Genomic DNA, 19,706 nt, shown 5'->3' with positions numbered 1-19,706 from the left:
TATACCATGTTCTTGGATTGGAAGAATCAATATTGTGAAAATGACTATACTACCCAAAGCAATCTACAGATTCAGTGCAAACCCTATCGAACTACCAATGGCATTCTTCACAGAATGGGAACAAAAAAATCTTACAATTCGTATGGAAACACAAAAGACCCCAAATAGCAAAAGCAATCTTGAGAAAAAAAAACGGAACTGGAGGAATCAGGCTCCCTGACTTCAGACTATACTACAAAGCTACAGTAAGCAAGACAGTATGGTACTGGCACAAAAACAGAAATATAGATCAATGGTACAGGATAGAATGCCCAGAGATAAACCCACGCACATATGGGCACCTAATTTATGAAAAAAGAGGCAAGAACATACAATGGAGAAAAGACAGCCTCTTCAATAAGTGGTGCTGGGAAAACTGGACAGCTACATATAAAAGAATGAAGTTAGAACCCTCCTTAACACCATAATAAACACCATAATACACGAAAATAAACTCCAAATGGATTAAAGAGTTAAATGTAAGACCAGACACTATAAAACTTTTAGAGGAAAACATAGGAAGAACACTCTTTGACATAAACCACAGCGAGATCTTTTCTGACCTACCTCCTAGAGTAACAGAAATAAAAATAAACAAATGGGGCTTAATTAAACTTAAAAGCTTTTGCACAGCAAAGGAAACCATAAACAAGACAAAAAGACAACCCTCAGAATGGGAGAAAATATTTGAAAATGAAACAACAGACAAAGGATTAATCTCCAAAATATACAAATAGCTCATGGAGCTCAATATCAAAAAACAAACAATCCAGTTAAAAAATGGGCGGAAGACCTAAATAGACATTTCACCAAGGAAGACATACAGATGGCCAAGAGACACGTGAAAAGATGCTCAATATCACTAATTATTAGAGAAATGCAAATCAAAACTACAATGAATTATCACCTCACGCTGGTCAGAACGGCCACACGGGGAGGGGGAAGGGTAAGCTGGGATGAAGTGAGAGAGTGGCATGGACATATATACACTACCAAATGTAAAATAGATAGCTAGTGGGAAGCAGCCGCATAGCACAGGGAGGTCAGCTCGGTGCTTTGTGTCCACCTGGAGGGGTGGGATACGGAGGGTGGGAGGGAGACGCAAGAGGGAGGAGATATAAGGATATATGTATATGTATAGCTGATTCACTTTGTTATAAAGCAGAAACTGACACACCATTGTAAAGCAATTATACTCCAATAAAGATGTTTAAAAAAAAAAAGCCTAACAGTGGGTGACATCAGTGCCACTTATCTCTCGGCACCTACCTATCTGCAGTCCTGTGCTAGGTGCTGAGATTGCACAGAGTTTATATCTTGGCTTTTTCAGGAAAAGCAAGGAGTCTGCCTTCACCAGAGTCCCAGGACAGCTTTGGGGAATAACAGGAGATAAAATTAGAACATAACTAGCCAGATTTTGAAGGGCGTTGATAGTAGTAGGCTCAGGGGAGCATGATACACTGTAGTGAGTGAAATGGCATTCTGTGATCTGATGTTTGAGTGGAAAGAAATGTGAATAGTCCAGTGTATTAATGCAATGGATCCATCAGTCAATTCCTGCTGTGTTTTGATGTGACGCTGGGATTTAGAATAGTCCTTGAACTTTCTGTGGCCAAACTCTTCTACTTACAGTAGCTGGTAACCTAATTGAGGCTTTCCACTTATGTAAGGCTCTATCAGTGTCTCTCTGATCATCTAGCTAATTGACTAATTTACTCATTCATTTATTTAACACAAGTTTGCAATGTTCCAAGTGCTCTGCTAAGTATTCTAATACTTAGCATTAGCATTCTAATATCCTAGCATTATCCTCTAGGATACAAAGATGAAGGAAGACATACTTTGAAGAGCTGTGGCACATTCAGAGGGATCTGTTTGGTGAATAGCCAGCTACACAGGATTGGACCTCAGAAGGGTGAGCTAGCATGCAGGTAAATAATTGAGAGTCTCTGGATTTGGGGCAAGTGTTGAAGCCCTAGTAGTCTACTAGATTTTCCAGTAGAAAGAGGGCCTGTGATGGAACCTTACTCTTGGTACATTAGGGGATGGAAGAAGAAGAAGGAAGGAAAAAGACGATCTCAGAGTGATAGAAGGAGACAGGAAACACTTTCACAGAAAACCAGGGAGGGAGAAAATATGATTTCAAATGTCTTGCTCCAGGAACTGTTGATATAATAAGGATCAAGCAATATCCCGTGTTTCCACCTTGCAGAGGCCATCGGTGGCTCTAATGGAACAGTTCCATGGAAGAATTTGTAGTAGAAGCAAGGTTTGAAGAATGAACGGGAAAGAGGAATTAGAGATGGCTAGTGGGGAGATAATTGCAGTGAGATTAATCTGTTAGAGTTGGTATTCCTGAATTGATTTGTTTGTGGTGTTTAACATTTAAAAATATTTTATTGGAAGAATTTATGTTGGCACAGATGCCAGTCAAGTATGAGGCACATTTCCATCTATTACCTTGTGTGTAATTCCCAAAGTGGGTATGTTTTAGTTTTTTACATTTACCGTGTAGGTGTACCTCTTTCTTTTCTTTTCTTTTCTTTTTTTTTTTTACATCTTTATTGGCATATAATCGCTTTACAGTGGTGTGTTAGTTTCTGCTTTATAACAAAGTGAATCAGTTATACATATACATATGTTCTCATATCTCTTCCCTCTCGCATCCCCCTCCCTCCCAGCCTCCATATCCCACCCCTCCATGCGGTCACAAAGCACCGAGCTGATCTCCCTGTGCTACGTGGCTGTTTCCCACTAGCTAACTACCTTACGTTTGGTAGTGTATATATGTCCATGCCCCTCTCTCGCTTTGTCACAGTTACCCTTACCCCTCCCCATATCCTCAAGTCCATTCTCTAGTAGGTCTATGTCTTTATTCCTGTCTTAACCCTAGGTTCTTCATGACATTTTTTCCTTAAATTCCATATATATGTGTTAGAATACGGTATTTGTCTTTCTCTTTCTGACTTACTACACTCTGTATGACAGACTCTAGGCCTACCCACCTCATTACAAATAGCTCAATTTCGTTTCTTTTTATGGCTGAGTAATATTCCATTATATATATGTGCCACATCTTCTTTATCCATTCATCCGATGATGGACACTTAGGTTGTTTCCATCTCCGGGCTATTGTAAACAGAGCTGCAATGAACATTTTGGTACATGACTCTTTTTGAATTATGGTTTTCTCAGGGTATATGCCCAATAGTGGGATTGCTGGGTCATGTGGTAGTTCTATTTGTAGTTTTTTAAGGAACCTCCATACTGTTCTCCATAGTGGCTGTACCAATTCACATTCCCACCAGCAGTGCAAGAGTGTTCCCTTTTCTCCACACCGTCTCCAGGACTTATTGTTTATAGATTTTTTTGATGATGCCCATTCTAACTGGTATGAGATGATATCTCATTGTAGTTTTGATTTGCATTTCTCCAATGATTGATGATGTTTAGCATTGTTTCATGTGTTTGTTGGCAGTCTGTATATCTTCTTTGGAGAAATGTCTATTTAGGTCTTCTGCCCATTTTTGGATCGGGTTGTTTGTTTTTTTGTTATTGAGCTGCATGAGCTGCCTATAAATTTTGGAGATTAATCCTTTGTCAGTTGCTTCATTTGCAAATATTTTCTCCCATTCTGAGGGTTATCTCTTGGTCTTGTTTATGGTTTCCTTTGCTGTGCAAAAGCTTTGAAGTTTCATTAGGTCCCATTTGTTTATTTTTGTTTTTATTTGCATTTCTCTAGGAGGTGGGTCAAAAAGTATCTTGCTGTGATCTATGTCATAGAGTGTTCTGCCTGTGTTTTCCTCTAAGAGTTTGATAGTTTCTGGCCTTATATTTAGGTCTTTAATCCATTTTGAGCTTATTTTTGTGTATGGTGTTAGGGAGTGGTCTAATGTCATACTTTTACATGTACCTGTCCAGTTTTCCCAGCACCACTTATTGAAGAGGCTGTCCTTTCTCCACTGTACATTCCCGCCTCCTTTATCAAAGATAAGGTGACCATATGTGCGTGGGTTTATCTCTGGGTTTTCTATCCTGTTCCATTGATCTATCTTTCTGTTTTAGTGACAGTGCCATACTGTCTTGATTACTGTAGCTTTGTAGTATAGTCTGAAGTCAGGGAGCCTGATTCCTCCAGCTCCATTTTTCGTTCTCAAGATTGCTTTGGCTATTCGGGGTATTTTGTGTTTCCATACAAATTGCGAAATTTTTTGTTCTAGTTCTGTGAATAATGCCAGTGGTAGTTTGATAGGGATTGCATTGAATCTGTAGATTGCTTTGGGTAGTAGAGTCATTTTCACAATGTTGATTCTTCCAATCTAAGAACATGGTATATCTCTCCATCTATTTGTATCATCTTTAATTTCTTTCATCAGTGTCTTATAATTTTCTGCATACAGGTCTTTTGTCTCCTTAGTTAGTTTATTCCTAGATATTTTATGCTTTTTGTTGCAGTGGTAAATATGAGTGTTTTCTTGATTTCAATTTCGGATTTTTCATGATTAGTGTATAGGAATGCAAGAGATTTCTGTGCATTAATTTTGTATCCTGCTACTTTACCAAATTCATTGATTAGCTCTAGTAGTTTTCTGGTAGCATGTTTAGGATTCTCTATGTATAGTATCATGTCATCTGCAAACAATGACAGCTTTACTTCTTCTTTTCCAATTTGGATTCCTTGTATTTCCTTTTCTTCTCTGATTGCTGTGGCGAAAACTTACAAAACTATGTTGAATAAGAGTGGTGAGAGTGGGCAACCTTGTCTTGTTCCTGATCTTAGTGGAAATGCTTTCAGTTTTTCACCATTGAGCACGATGTTGGCTGTGGGTTTGTCATATATGGCCTTTATTATGTTGAGGAAAGTTCCCTCTATGCCTACTTTCTGCAGGGTTTTTATCATGAATGGGTGTTGAATTTTGTTGAAAGCTTTCTCTGCATCTATTGAGGTGATCATATGGGTTTTCTCCTTCAGTTTGTTAATATGGTGTATCACATTGATTGATTTGCATATATTGAAGAATCCTTGCATTCCTGGAAAAAACCCCACTTGATCATGGTGTATGATCCTTTTAATGTGCTGTTGGATTCTGTTTGCTAGTGTTTTGCTGAGGATTTTTGCATCTATATTCATCAGTGATATTGGCCTGTAGTTTTCTTTCTTTGTGACATCCTTGTCTGGTTTTGGTATCAAGGTGATGGTGGCCTTGTAGAATGAGTTTGGGAGTGTTCCTCTGTCTGCTATATTTTGGAAGAGTTTGAGAAGGATAGGTGTTAGCTTTTCTCTAAATATTTGATAGAATTCGCCTGTGAAGCTATCTGGTCCTGGTCTTTTGTTTGTTGGAAGATTTTTAATCACAGTTTCAATTTCAGTGCCTGTCATTGGTCTGTTCATATTTTCTATTTCTTCCTGATTCAGTCTTGGCACGTTGTGCATTTCTAAGAATGTGTCCATTTCTTCCAGGTTGTCCATTTTATTGGCATAGAGTTGCTTGTAGTAATCTCTCATGATCTTTTGTATTTCTGCAGTGTCAGTTGTCACTTCTCCTTTTTCATTTCTAATTCTATTGATTTGAGTCTTCTCCCTTTTTTTCTTGATGAGTCTGGCTAATGGTTTATCAATTTTGTTTATCTTCTCAAAGAACCAGCTTTTAGTTTTATTAATCTTTGCTATCGTTTCCTTCATTTCTTTTTCATTTATTTCTGATCTGATTTTTATGATTTCTTTCCTTCTGCTAACTTTGGGTTTTTTTTTGTTCTTCTTTCTCTAATTGCTTTAGGTGCAAGGTTAGGTTCTTTATTCGAGATGTTTCCTGTTTCTTAAGGTAGGATTGTATTGCTATAAACTTCCCTCTTAGAACTGATTTTGCCACATCCCATAGGTTTTGGGTCGTCGTGTCTCCATTGTCATTTGTTTCTAGGTATTTTTAAATTTCCTCTTTGATTTCTTCAATGATCACTTCGTTATTAAGTAGTGTATTGTTTAGCCTCCATGTGTTTGTGTTTTTTACAGATCTTTTCCTGTAATTGATATCTAGTCTCATAGCATTGTGGTCGGAAAAGATACTTGATACAGTTTCAATTTTCTTAAATTTACCAAGGCTTGATTTGTGACCCAAGATGTGATCTATCCTGGAGAATGTTCCATGAATACTTGAGAGAAATGTGTATTCTGTTTTTCTTGGATGGAATGTCCTATAAATATCAATTAAGTCCATCTTGTTTAATGTATCATTTAAAGCTTGTGTTTCCTTATTTATTTTCACTTTGGATGATCTGTCCATTGGTGAAAGTGGGGTGTTAAAGTCCCCTCCTATGAATATGTTACTGTCAATTTCCCCTTTTATGGCTGTTAGTATTTGCCTTATGTATTGAGGTGCTCCTATGTTGGGTGCATAAATATTTACAATTGTTATATCTTCTTCTTGGATAGATCCCTTGATCATTATGTAGTGTCCTTCTTTTTCTCTTCTAATAGTCTTTACTTTAAAGTCTATTTTGTCTGATATGAGAATTGGTACTCCAGCTTTCTTTTGGTTTCCATTTGCATGGGATATCTTTTTCCATCCCCTCACTTTCAGTCTGTATGTGTCTCTAGGTCTGAAGTTGGTCTCTTGTAGACAGCATATATATGGGTCTTGTTTTTGGATCCATTCAGTCAGTCTGTGTCTTTTGGTGGGAGCATTTAATCCATTTGCATTTAAGGTAATTATCGGTATGTATGTTCCTATTACCATTTTCTTATTTGTTTTGGGTTTGTTATTATAGGTCTTTTCCTTCTCTTGTCTAGAGAAGTTCCTTTAGCATTTGTTGTAAAGCTGGTTTGGTGGTGCTGAACTCTCTCAGCTTTTGCTTGCCTGTAAAGGTTTTAATTTCTCCATGAAGTCTGAATGACATCCTTGCTGGGTAGAGTAATCTTGGTTGCAGGTTTTTCTCCTTCATCACTTTAAATATTTCCTGCCATTCCCTTCTGGCTTGCAGAGTTTCTGCTGAAAGATCAGTTGTGAACCTTATGGGGATTCCCTTGTGTGTTATTTGTTGTTTTTCCCTTGCTGCTTTTAATATGTTTTCTTTCTATTGAATTTTTGACAGTTTGATTAATATGTGTCTTGGCGTATTTCTCCTCGGATTTATCCTGTATGGGACTATCTGTGCTTCCTGGACTTGATTAACTATTTCCTTTCCCATATTAGGGAAGTTTTCAACAATAATCTCTTCAAGTATTTTCTCAGTCCCTTTCTTTTTCTCTTCTTCTTCTCGAACCCCTATTATTCGAATGTTGGTGCATTTAATGTTGTCCCAGAGGTCTCTGAGACTGTCCTCAGTTCTTTTCATTCTTTTTTCTTTATTGTGTTCTGCAGTAGTTATTTCCACTATTTTATTTTCCAGGTCACTTATCCGTTCTTCTGCCTCAGTTATTCTGCTATTGATCCCATCTAGAGTATTTTAAATTTCATTTATTGTGTTGTTCATCGTTGTTTCTTTCATCTTTAGTTCTTCTAGGTCCTTGTTAAATGTTTCTTCCATTTTGTCTATTCTATTTCTAAGATTTTGGATCATCTTTACTATCATTATTCTGAACTCTTTTTCTGGTGGACTGCCTATTTCCTCTTCATTTGTTAGGTCTGGTGTGTTTTTACCTTGCTTCTTCATCTGCAGTGTGTTTTTCTGTCTTCTCATTTTGCTTATCTTACTGTGTTTGGGGTCTCCTTTTTGCAGGCTGCAGGTTTGTAGTTCCCGGTGTTTTTGGTGTCCGTCCCCAGTGGCTAAGGTTGGTTCAGTGGGTTGTGTAGGTTTCCTGGTGGAGGGGACTAGTGCCTGTGTTCTGGTAGATGGGGCTGGATCTTGTCTCTCTGGTGGGCAGGTCCACGTCTGGTGGTGTGTTTTGGGGTGTCTGTGGACTTATTATGATTTTAGGCAGCCTCTCTGCTAATGGGTGGGGTTGTGTTCCTGTCTTGCTAGTTGTTTGGCATAGGGTATCCAGCACTGTAGCTTGCTGGTCGTTGAGTGAAGCTGGGTGCTGGCGTTGAGATGGAGATCTCTGGGAGATTTTTGCTGTTTGATATCATGTGGAGCTGGGAGGTCTCTTGTTGACCAGTGTCCTGAACTTGGCTCTGCCACTTCAGAGGCACAGCACTGACTCCTTGCTGCAGCACCAAGAGCGTTTCATCCACACGGCTCAGAATAAAAGGGAGAAAAAGTAGAAAGAAAGAATTAGTAGAAGAAGAAAGAAAGAAGAGAGAGAGAGAGAGAGAGAGAGAGAGGAAGGAAGGAGGGAAGAAAGGAAAAAAGAAAGAAGATAAAGTAAAATAAAATAAAGTAAGATAAAATATAATAAAGTTATTAAAATAAAAAATAATTATTAAGAAAAAAATTTTTTAAAGTAGGATGGATAGAACCCTAGGACAAATGGTGGAAGCAAAGCTATACAGACAAAATCTCACACAGAAGCATACACATACACACAAAAAGAGGAAAAGGGGAAAAAATCATAAATCTTGCTCTCAAAGTCCACCTCCTTAATTTGGGATGATTCGTTGTCTGTTCATGTATTCCACAGATGCAGGGTACATCAAGTTGATTGGGGAGCTTTAATCCGCTGCTCCTGAGGCTGCTGGGAGAGATTTCCCATTCTCTTCTTTGTTCGCACAGCTCCTGAGGTTCAGCTTTGGATTTGGCCCCGCCTCTGCGTGTAGGTCGCCAGAGGGCGTCTGTTCTTTGCTCAGACAGGACGGGGTTAAAAGAGCAGAATCTAAAAGAGCTGCTGATTCGGGCGCTCTGGCTCACTCAGGCCGGGGGGGAGGGAGGGGTGCGGAAGGGGTGGAGCCTGCGGCGGCAGAGCCCGGCGTGACGTTGCACCAGCTTGAGGCGCGCTGTGCGTTCTCCTGGGTAAGTTGTCCCTGTATCCCAGGACCCTGGCAGTGACAGGCTGCACAGGCTCCCCGGAAGGGAGGTGTGGAGAGTGACCTGTGCTCGCACACAGGCTTCTTGGTGGCAGCAGCATCAGCCTTAGCGTCTCCTGCCCGTCTCTGGGGTCCGCGCTTTTAGCCACGGCTCACGCCCATCTCTGGAGCTCCTTTAAGCGGTGCTGTTAATCCCCTCTCCTTGCGCACCAGAAAACAAAGAGGAAAGAAAAAGTCTCTTGCCTCTTTGGCAGCTCCAGACTTTTCCCCGGACTCCCTCCAGGCTAGCCGTGGCGCACTAACCCCTTCAGGCTGTGTTCACGCCGCCAACCCCAGTCCTCTCCCTGCGTCTGACCGAAGCCTGAGCCTCAGCTCCCAGCCTCCGCCCGCCCCGGCCGGTGAGCAGACAAGCCTCTAGGGCTGGTGAGTGCCGGTCGGTGCCGGTCGGCACCGATCCTCTGTGCGGGAATCTCTCCGCTTTGCCCTCCACATCCCTGTGGCTGTGCTCTCCTCCGTGGCTCCAAATCTTCCCCCCTCCGCCACCCGCAGTCTGCGCCCGTGAAGGGGCTTCCTAGTGTGTGGCAACCTTTCCTCCTTCGCAGCTCCCTCCCAGAGGTGCAGGTCCCGTCCCTATTCTTTTGTCTCTGTTTATTCTTTTTTCTTTTGCCCTACCCAGGTACGTGGGGACTTTCTTGCCTTTTGGGAGGTCTGAGGTCTTCTGCCAGCGTTCAGTAGGTGTTCTGTAGGAGTTGTTCCACGTGTAGATGTATTTCTGGTGTATCTGTGGGGAGGAAGGTGATCTCCGCGTTTTACTCTTCCACCATCTTCCTCTTGTCCCCTAGGTATACCTTTTCATTAAGGTGACAAAATAACTTTTGAGGGCAGCATCACTTGTTATAGTAGTTAGTCATTTTCTAAGTATGGAAAATCCTGTAACTCCTGCTGGTTCTGTTGATTTGAACAGCTGGCCTCCCAGTTCGTGCTGCTTTGCCCATAGGTGGATTGGGAATCTTACATTAGGAGTGATAAAACTGCTGACAGAATTTCACAAGCTGACGTAAATGACGCTGATTATAACATGAAGATTATTAGGAGGGATTTTGGATCTCTGCAAGCTTTGAAATAGTACTATATTTTAAACTCCACTTGATGTGAATGAAAAATGAGATCCTCTCATCATTAGAATTAATTTATAATGGGCTTCTCTCAAAACTGACCCAGGTCAGACAGTATGAGGTTCACATTAAGTGGGCTTATACTACACAGATATGCAATGTTCAGTATATCTATAAATATAATTGCTTTAAATTTTTCGTACTAATTGCCCTGAAACATGTACATTAAAGAAGTGAACAGCAAATTTCCTGAAATATATGTCCAAAATGATTGTAATTTGCATAAATTTTAGCCAAGGAACATGCTGTACCTTTGTAAAAATTTTAAAACATATTATACAAATATGTTGTGGTGTAACTTGGTGTTCCTCACCAATCCTAACTTGGGTGAAATACTTTTAGCAGAACATTGACAAGGACAAGTGAAAAAAAAGGCTTCATTGTTTCAAACACCAGCTTATCTTTAGACTAATATAAAGGATTTTGTTTTATTGTGGTATTTTAGATCCAGCTTTCTAAAATTTAATTATAATTAAGACTTTGTGGACATTATTTTTGGACTGTATTTTTCTAAATAATATTGATCACTTTTAATATTTATATAGTGAGTATGTAGTATTTTGAAAGTAGAAAGAGAAAAGTATACAGAAGAAAATAATTTAGCCTGTAATACTACCATATATTGTTTGCTTTATTGTCTTTTGATCTTTTATATATTTTCAAAACTGTGATATGTAGGATTATGCAGTTTTACATCATGCTTCTTTCACCTAATATTATGCTGTTATCCATTTTATTATGTTCTTTACAAATTTAAGGAATTGTATAATTCTCCAAATGGATAGTGTGCTTTATTTTAAACAATCCTTTATTTTTGGAACCCAAGACATCAGGTTTTTTTCTTATATTGCTGTAAATACTATTTTGAACATCATTAGTTTTGACATTTTACTCAGGATGATTCCTAGACATGGAATTTCTGGATCAAATGTACGTGGATGTTTTAATTTCCTTGACGTATTACTTAATTGCTTTTCCCAACTGTTAAATGTGTAGGCAAAGCACACCCTTGTACTTAAGTCTCTACGTACAGAGAGACTTTGCATCCTCCAGCTTCCCTCTTTGTCTTCGTCCTCTTTCTGTCAACCACAGAGATCCATAATGTGTACTCTACGTCCTCTTTCTAGGATGTTTATATTTAATTTTATAATTGTAGTTACATTATAGACATAAAAAATCTGTTTAAATAATTTTGAACCTTCCTTTTATATTTTTAATTCCATATTTTTTATTCACTGTTCAGTATAGAATGTATGTGTATATGCACACATGCACATACATACATATACACATGTACATATCTGGTAAATACTTTTTACTCATCTCTTGGATATTTGTATATGCTTATATATATACACAAACTTTTAAGAAAGTTTAAGATACACATACTTTTTAAAAATTTATTGAGATTTTATTGACATATAATATTATATTGGTTTCAGGTATACAGGACAATGATTTGATATTTGTATGCACTGTGAAATGACCACCATAGTAAATCTTGATAGCATCCATCACCACAGAAAGTTAACTTTAGGATTTACTTTCTTGGCGCCTTTCCAGTATGCTCTACAATATTATTGACTATAATCACTATGCTATACAGTACCTCCCCCATTACTTATTTATTCTGTAACTGGAAGTTTTTACCTTTTGAACCCCTTCACCAATTTTGCCGACTCCCCAGCCCCCTTCCCTCTGGCAACCACCATTCTGCTCTGTGTATATATGATTTTGGTTTTGTTTAGTTTTTGTTTTTGAGTTTCCACATATAAGTGAAATCATACAGTATTTATCTTTTTTTTCTGAATTATTTTGCTTAGCTTAATTTTCTCAAGGTCCAAGGTTGTCACAAATAGCAAGATTTCATTCTTTTTTGTGGCTAAATAATATATTCCATTGTTTGTGTGTATTATTTATAGATAGATAGATAGATATACCACTTTTTCTTTATCCATTCATCCATTGATGGCCACTTGGGTTATTTCCATATCTTGGCTATTGTAAATAATGCAATGAACATGGGGGTGCATATATTTTTTTCGAGTTTAGGGTTTTGTGGGGATTTTTTAAGATAAATACCAAGAAGTGGAATTACTAGATCATATGGTAGTCCTAGTTTTAATTTTTTGAGGAAACTCCATGCTGTTTTCCAAAGTGGCTGTACCAATTTATATTCCCACCAACAGAGCATGGGAGTACCCTTTTCTCCACATCCTTGTCAAGACTTGTCATTTTGGTAATAGCCATTCTAACAGGTGTGAGGTGTTATTTCATTGTAATTTTGATTCACGTTTCCCTGATGACTAGTGATATTGGACATCTTTTCATGTACCTGTTGACTGTTCGTTGCCTTTCTTTAGAAAAATATCTATTCAAATCCTCTGCCTATTTAAAAATCAGATTGTTTGGGATTTGTTTTTTTTTTGTTTGTTTTTTGCTATTGAGTTGTATAAGTTCTATATTTTAGATATTAACTCCTTATCAGGTATACGATTTGCAAATATATTCTCCCTTTCAGAAGGTTGTCTCTGCCTTTTGTTGATGGTTTACTTTGCTATGCAAAAGCTTCTTTTGTTTGATGTAGTCCCACTTGTTTATTTTTGCTTTTTTTGACTTTGCTTTTGGAGTCAGATTTAAAAATTCACCACAAAGACTCATATCAAGGAGATTGCCATCTATTTTCTCTTTTAGGAGTTTTATGACTTCAGGTCTTACATTCAAGTCTTTAATCCATTTTGAGTTAATTTTGGGGTATGGTGTAAGATAGTGGTCTAGTTTCATTCTTTTGCAAGTGGCTGTCCACTTTTCCCAACACCATTTATTGAAGAGACGCCCTTTTTCCATTGTGTATTCTTGGCTCCTTTGTCACTAATTAATTGACTGTATACTTGTACATTTATTTCTGGATTCTCTGTTCTGTTCCATTGATCTATGTGTCTGTTTTCATGTCAGTGCCACACTGTTTTGATTACTCTAGCTTTATAAAATAATTTGAAATCCAGGAGCATGATACGTCCAGCTTTGTTCTTCTTTCTCAAGATTGCTTTGGTTTTTCACAGTCTTTTGTGTTTCCATACTAAGGTTAGGATTGTTTGTTCTGTTTCTATGAAATAACATTAGAAGTTTGATAGGTATTGCATTGACTCTATGGATTCCTTTGAGTAATATGGACATTTTAACAATATTAACTATTCCAATCCATAAGCATGGAATATCTTTCCATTTCTTTGTGTTTTCAGTTTCTTTCTTCAGTGTCTTAGAGTCTTCATAGTATAGGTGTTTCATCTTCTTGGTTAAATTTATTTCTAGGTATTTTATTCTTTTTGATGCAGTTGTAAATGGGTCTGTTTTCTTAATTTCTTTTTCTGTTAGTGTATAGACATTTTATGCCTTGCCACTTCACTATATTTGTTTAGTAGTTCTAACAGTCTTTTTGTGAAAAGGTTAGGGTTTTCTCTATATAAAATCATTTCATCTGCAAATAGTGACAGTTTTACTTATTTCTTTCCAATTTGGATGCCTTTTATTTTCCTTGCATAATTGCTCTGGCAAGGACTTCCAATACTATGTTGAATAGAAATGGGGAGGGTGGACATTCTTATCTTGTTCCTGATCTTAGAGGAAACACTTCTAGCTTTTCACTGTTGAGTATGTTAGCTGTAGGCTTCTCATACATGGCCTTTATTATGGTGAGGTACATTCCCTCTGTACTCACTTTGTTGAAAGTTTAACATAAATGGATATTGAATTTTGTCAAAAGCTTTTTGTACATCTGTTGAGATGATCATATGGTTTGTATTCGTTATTTTGTTAATGTAGTGTATCACATTGCTTTGCAGATGTTGTTGATGTTGAACCGTCCTTACATCCCTTGAATAAATCCCACTTGATCATGGTGTATCATCCTTTTAATGTATTGTTGAATGCAATTTGCTAACATTTTGTTGAGGATTTTTACATCTGTGTTCATCAGGGATATTGACTTGTAATTTTCATATATGGTGATGTGCTTGTCTGGATTTTGGTGTCACAGTGATGCTGGCCTCATCAAATGAGTTTGGAAGCATTTCCTCCTCTTAAACGTTTTGAAAGAATTTGAGGAGGATAGGTATTAACTCTTCTTTGAATGTTTGATAAAATCCACTAGAAAAGCCATCTGGTACCAAACTTTTGTTTGAATCGGTAATCAGAACCCTCCCACAATCTCTTTATGTGTTTTGGTCTGTTCAGATTTTCTATTTCTTCCTAATTCAGTCTCTAAAGATTGTGTGATTCTAAGAATGTATTCATTTCTTCTATGTTGTCCAATGAGTTGGCATATAATTGTTCAGAGTAGTCTTTTAAGATCTTTTATATTTCTATGCTATCAGTTGTAACATCTCCTCTTCAATTTTGGATTTTATTTATTTAAGGCCTCTTTTTTTCTTGGTGAGTCTGGCTAAGGGTTTGTCAATTTTGTTTATCTTTTCAAGGAATCAGCTCTTAGTTTTACTGACTTTCCTATTGTCCTTTTAGCCTCTATTTTATTTATTTCTGCTCTGATTATTATTATTTACTTTCTTCTACTAACATTGTTTCTTCTTTTTCTAGTTTCTTTAGGTGTAAAGTTAGATTGTTTATTTGAGATTTTTCTTCCTTCTTGAATCAGGCCAGTATTTCTGTGAGCTTCCCTTTTAGAACTGCTTTTGCTGCATCACATAGGTTTTGGTATGTTGTATTTCATTTTCATTTGTCTCTAAGTATGTTTTTATTTCTCCACTGATTTCTTTCATTGACCCAGCGGTTGTATGTAGCATGTTGTTAAATATCCACGTATCTGTGAGTTTTACAGTCTTGTAATTGATTTTAAGTTTCATGCCATTGTGGTTGGAAGAAATGCTTGATGTGATTTCAGTCTCCTTAAATTTATTGAAATTTGTTTTATGGCTTAATGTATGATCTGTCCTGGAGAATGTTCCATGTGTACTTGAAAAGAATGTGTTTTGCTGCTTTTGGATGGAATATTCTGTATATGTCTATTAAGTCATCCTGATGTAAAGTGTCATTAAGGCTGGTGTTTTCTTATGATTTTCTGTCTGAATGATCTATCCACTGATAAAGTAGGGTATTAAACTCCCCTACTATTATTGTATTGTTGTACTTTCTCCCTTTAGGTCTGTTAATATTTGCTTTTTATATTTAGGTGCTTCTATGTTGGGTGCATATATATTTTAAAAATTACATATTCTTGTTGAATTGACCCTTTTATCATTACGTAGTGTCCTTCTTTGTCCATTACTACAGACTTTGTTATAAAGTCTATTTTGTCTGATATGCGTATAGCTATCCCAGCTTTCTTTTTGTTTCTATTGAATATTTGCATGCTATATCTTTTTCCATCCCTTCATTTTCAGTACATGTATGTCCTTATATCTAAAGTGGGTCTCTTGTAGGCAGCATATAGACGAGTCTTGTTTGTTTTGTTTTTGTTTTGTTTTGATTTTTAATCAATTCAGTCACTCTGTCTTTAGAGTGAAGAATTTAGCCCATTTACATTTAAGGTAATTATTGATAAATATTAATTTACTTCCATTTTGTTAATTTTTCTGCCTGTCTTTTTGTAGTTTCTCTCTGTTACTTTCTTCTTTTGCTCTCTTTCCTTGTGCTTTGATGACTTAGTTTAGTTGAGATTCCTTTAGTTGTTATGTTGAGATTCCATTCTCTCTTTTGTGTGTGTGTATCTACTCTAGGTTTTTGCTCTGTGGTTATCATGTGGTTCACATATAATGTCCTATGTATACAAAAGTCCATTTTAAGTTAATACTGACTTAAATTTGAGCTTATTCCAAAACTCTACATCTTTACCTCTCCACTACATTTCATCTTTTTACTTCTGTCTCTTAGGTATCCCTTAAATAATTATTGTATTTTTTTTAATTTTGCTACTTTTGTCTTTTAAACTTGACACTAACCTTATAAGTGATTAATCCACTATCTTTGCTAAATATTTATCTTTACCAGTGAGAATTTGACTTTCATATATTTTCTTGTTATTAATTAGTGACCTTTCTTTTCAGTTTAAAGAAGTCCCTTTAACATTTCTTGTTAGGTTGGTTTGGTGGTGATGAACTCATCTAACTTTTGTTTGACTGAAAAACTCTATCTCTCCTTTCAGGATGAGTGATAATCTTGCTGGGTGGAGTATTCTTGGTTGGAATTTTTTTCTTTCAGCACTGAGAATATACCATGCCACTCGCTTCTGGCCCATAATGTTTCTGCTAAAAAAATATGCTGCTAGTCTTATTGGCTTTCCCTCACACATAACAAGTTGCTTTTCTCTTGCTGCTTTTAAGGTTCTTGTATTGTCTTCAATTTTTGACATTTTAAGTATAATGTATCTTGGTGTAGATCTCTTGAGGTTCATCTTATTTGGAGTTCTCTGGGCTTCCTGGACCTGGATGTCTGTTTTCTTTCCCAAGTTAGGGAAATTTTTAGCCATTATTTCTTCAAATAAATTCTGCCCCTTTCTCTCTGTCTTCTCCTTAGACCCACATAATGTTAATGTTAGTCCTCTTGGTGTTTTCCCATAGATCCCTTAAAATCTCTTCACTTTATTTTTACTTGTATCATTATTATTATTATTATTTTGCAGCTCAGTTTAGATGAGTATCCTTGCTTTGACTTCCAGAACACTGATTCTTTCTACTGCTTTGTCTAGTCTGCTGTTGAATCCTTCTAGTGTGTTTTTTAGTTCAGTTTTTGTGTTCTCAGCTCTGTGACTTCTGTTCTGTGCTTCTTTATATTTTCTATCTCTTTGCTGAAGTTCTCACTTGTTCATCTCTTCTTCTGAGTTCAGTGAGCAATTTTGACTATTACTTTGAATTCTTTATCAGGTAGATTACTTATCTTCATTTCACTAAAATCTCTTTCTGAAGTGTTGTCTTGTTCTTTCTTTAATAACATATTTCTGTTTTGTCCTTTTGTTTGATGCTGTTTCTATGTATTGGTGAAACAGCTACCTCTCTGAGTCTTGAAGTAGTTGGCCTTGTGTAGGTGATTCAACCTTGCCCTAGTAGTTGGTTGTCTTTTGAAATTTTGTGATTGTCTAAGCAGCCTGATTTATTCTTGATAGGTTCCTGGTGTTGAGGGTGTGCCAAGACCTGTCAGTGTTCCAAGAGGAAGGATCTCATTTTGCACTTAGTTTTGGGCTGTTTGAAAGTCAAACCCTCGGGCAACAGGTTTTGAAGTATGCACGTATATAGTCCTATGGACCATAATCATAAACCCTGCTGGCCTCCAGAACAGGAGATCTGGAGATGACCCTTGGGCAACATTTCCATAAATCAGACCTCTAGACAAGTGTATAAGCTCCTTTCTGGGAGGTATCATTGAGCTGCAGTGAGGCGAAGGGAGTGTGCAAGGATAGTGTCTTACATTCCCTGAGAGTGCCTCTGTACTCTCTAGATGTGTGGCAAGCCTGAAGCCTCAGGCTGAATCTCCAGGACAAGCAAATAGGCCTTTTTCATAGGAAGACTGGAGGTGTGTTTCAGTCTGCTGCCTGTGCAGTGCCCTGGGGGTGGTAGCCTGCCAAGAGCTATCTTTCTAATTGTTACAGTCCCATGGAGCCCAGGAATGCAAGTCCCATTGGCCACCAGGGCTAGGTGATCAGAAGGCATCCTCTTTGTGGATCGCATGCACCTGCTGGCTCTAGAAGGGCATCTGGAGTGCATAGGGGGCAGGACATGCTCCTTGGCTTTGGCATGACATCAGGAAAAATCCTTGTCTGTGCTCCCCTGCCAGTTTCAGCAAGGGAGTGGGAGAGTGTCATGACTGCTCTCACTAGCTGGTCCCAGCCAGGGAGTGAGGGAATGCTGCATCTACTCATCCCTGCCTGCCTTACCAAGACAGTGGGAGGGTCCCATGTCTGCACACCTGCCTGTGCTAACAGGGTAGAGGGAGAGTGCAGAATGGTGTCTGCCAGCACCCCAGTCTCCAGAAAGAGTCCCAACCATCTCTTGTTCCTCCAGCAGATGCTTGAAGATTAGCATAGGAATCTCCTTCACATTCCGGGCACTTTTCAAACTGCTACTTTTGCACTGGGTCCTAGGGCAAGTGAGACCTCATGCAAGCCTTTTATTTATTGATGTATGTATGTATGTATTTTTAAATGACTTTTTATTGGAGTACAGTTGCTTTGCAGTGTTGTGTTAGTTTCTGCTGTACAGCAAAGTGAATCAGTTATATGTATACTATATCCACTCTTTTTCAGATTTCCTTCCCACTTAGGTCACCACAGATCATTGAGTAGAGTTCCCTGTGCTATACATTAGGCTCTCATTAGTTATCTATTTTATACATAGTAGTGTATATATGTCAAGCTTTTTGAAAGGAGAATCTCAGTTCACTTCAACCGTCGACTGAAAAAAAATGCACCATCTAAAAGTTGAGGGTTATGTTTTATTTGGTGGACAAAACTGAGGACTTAAGCCTGGGACGCAGCATCTCCGATAACTGAGGGACTGCTCTGAAGAGGCAAGGGCAGGAGCCAGGACATATAGGAGTTTTTGCAACAAAGACCAGGTAGTCGGAACATCAAAGATTACTGTTAATTAAGGAAAACCAGATAGCTCAGGTTAAGGAATCTAGTGCTTTTCTATGTATGGGAAGATGCAAATTCTGGGCTCACTGAAATCATCCCTTTGATGGGCACCTCAGCTCTTGGGGACCAGTATCCTGTGCTTCTCATCCTGAGTCTCCCCAGGGTGCACCGTCGGGGGTGGCTGCAGCAGCTGACCGCTAGATGGCGGGCATCCTGTTTCCATCCTGAGTTTCCTCAGGGCTCAGAGTTGGGGGCAGCTGTAATGTGACGGCTTGATGGCTGCAGCATCCTTTGTTTACTGATATGGCAGGTGGCATTTTTAGTTCACACAGCCCTTTGGGTCCCTTGGATGTGAACTCCTTTGGTTTCTAAGCCAGACATTTTGGGGGCTCATCTCTCTGTTGTAGGTCCCAAGGGCTGGAGAGGCTGATACGGGGCACAAACCCCTCACCCTAGGGGAGGAGCTCTGGATTTGTGAGATTCCCTCCCTATTGTGGGGCTCTGCACCAGGCATGGAGTTTTTGGTGAGACCACGTCTCTGTCTCTCCTACCTATCTCAATATGGTCCTTTTATCATTTATTGTGGATGGGGCAGTTCAGCTAGTTTTCAGTTCTTTTTCAAAGGGAATTATTCCATATGCAGCTGTAGATTTGGTGTGTCCGTGGGGCAAGGTGAATTCAAGGTGAGCCTCCACATTGGAGCACTTCCCCCCAGCCTCCCACACATGTAGTTTTAATTAAGGTAGGCACTTTATTTTCTGAATTCATGTAAAGCTGAGAATGTCTTTCTGTTGCTTTGTTATATAGAAGCTACTTTATTGGGGATGTTTATGGATTAAGACACAAAGGTTTGTCTATGTGTCTTATTTCAGTGGACATCTGGGGTGGCCAGAAGCTATGCAACCAGTCTTTTTTTCTTTTTTTGCGGTACACAGGCCTCTCACTGTTGTGGCCTCTCCCATTGCGGAGCACAGGCTCCGGATGTGCAGGCTCAGCAGCCATGGATTACAG

The 19,706-nt window shown here is 38.4% G+C and overlaps 1 protein-coding gene across 1 annotated transcript in view; it reads left to right on the top strand.

The window, feature by feature from the left end:
• NCKAP5 (NCK associated protein 5) overlaps window positions 1–19,706 on the top strand; it is a 906,625-nt gene that overhangs the window by 224,391 nt on the left and 662,528 nt on the right. The gene's annotated exons all lie outside the window — the stretch shown is intronic.

The sequence above is a fragment of the Phocoena phocoena genome, chromosome 7 (genome assembly GCF_963924675.1).
Source record: "Phocoena phocoena chromosome 7, mPhoPho1.1, whole genome shotgun sequence".
NCBI lineage: Eukaryota > Metazoa > Chordata > Mammalia > Artiodactyla > Phocoenidae > Phocoena > Phocoena phocoena.
Note: the sequence above shows the minus strand (reverse complement) of the source record. Positions and strands in the feature narration are given on the sequence as shown.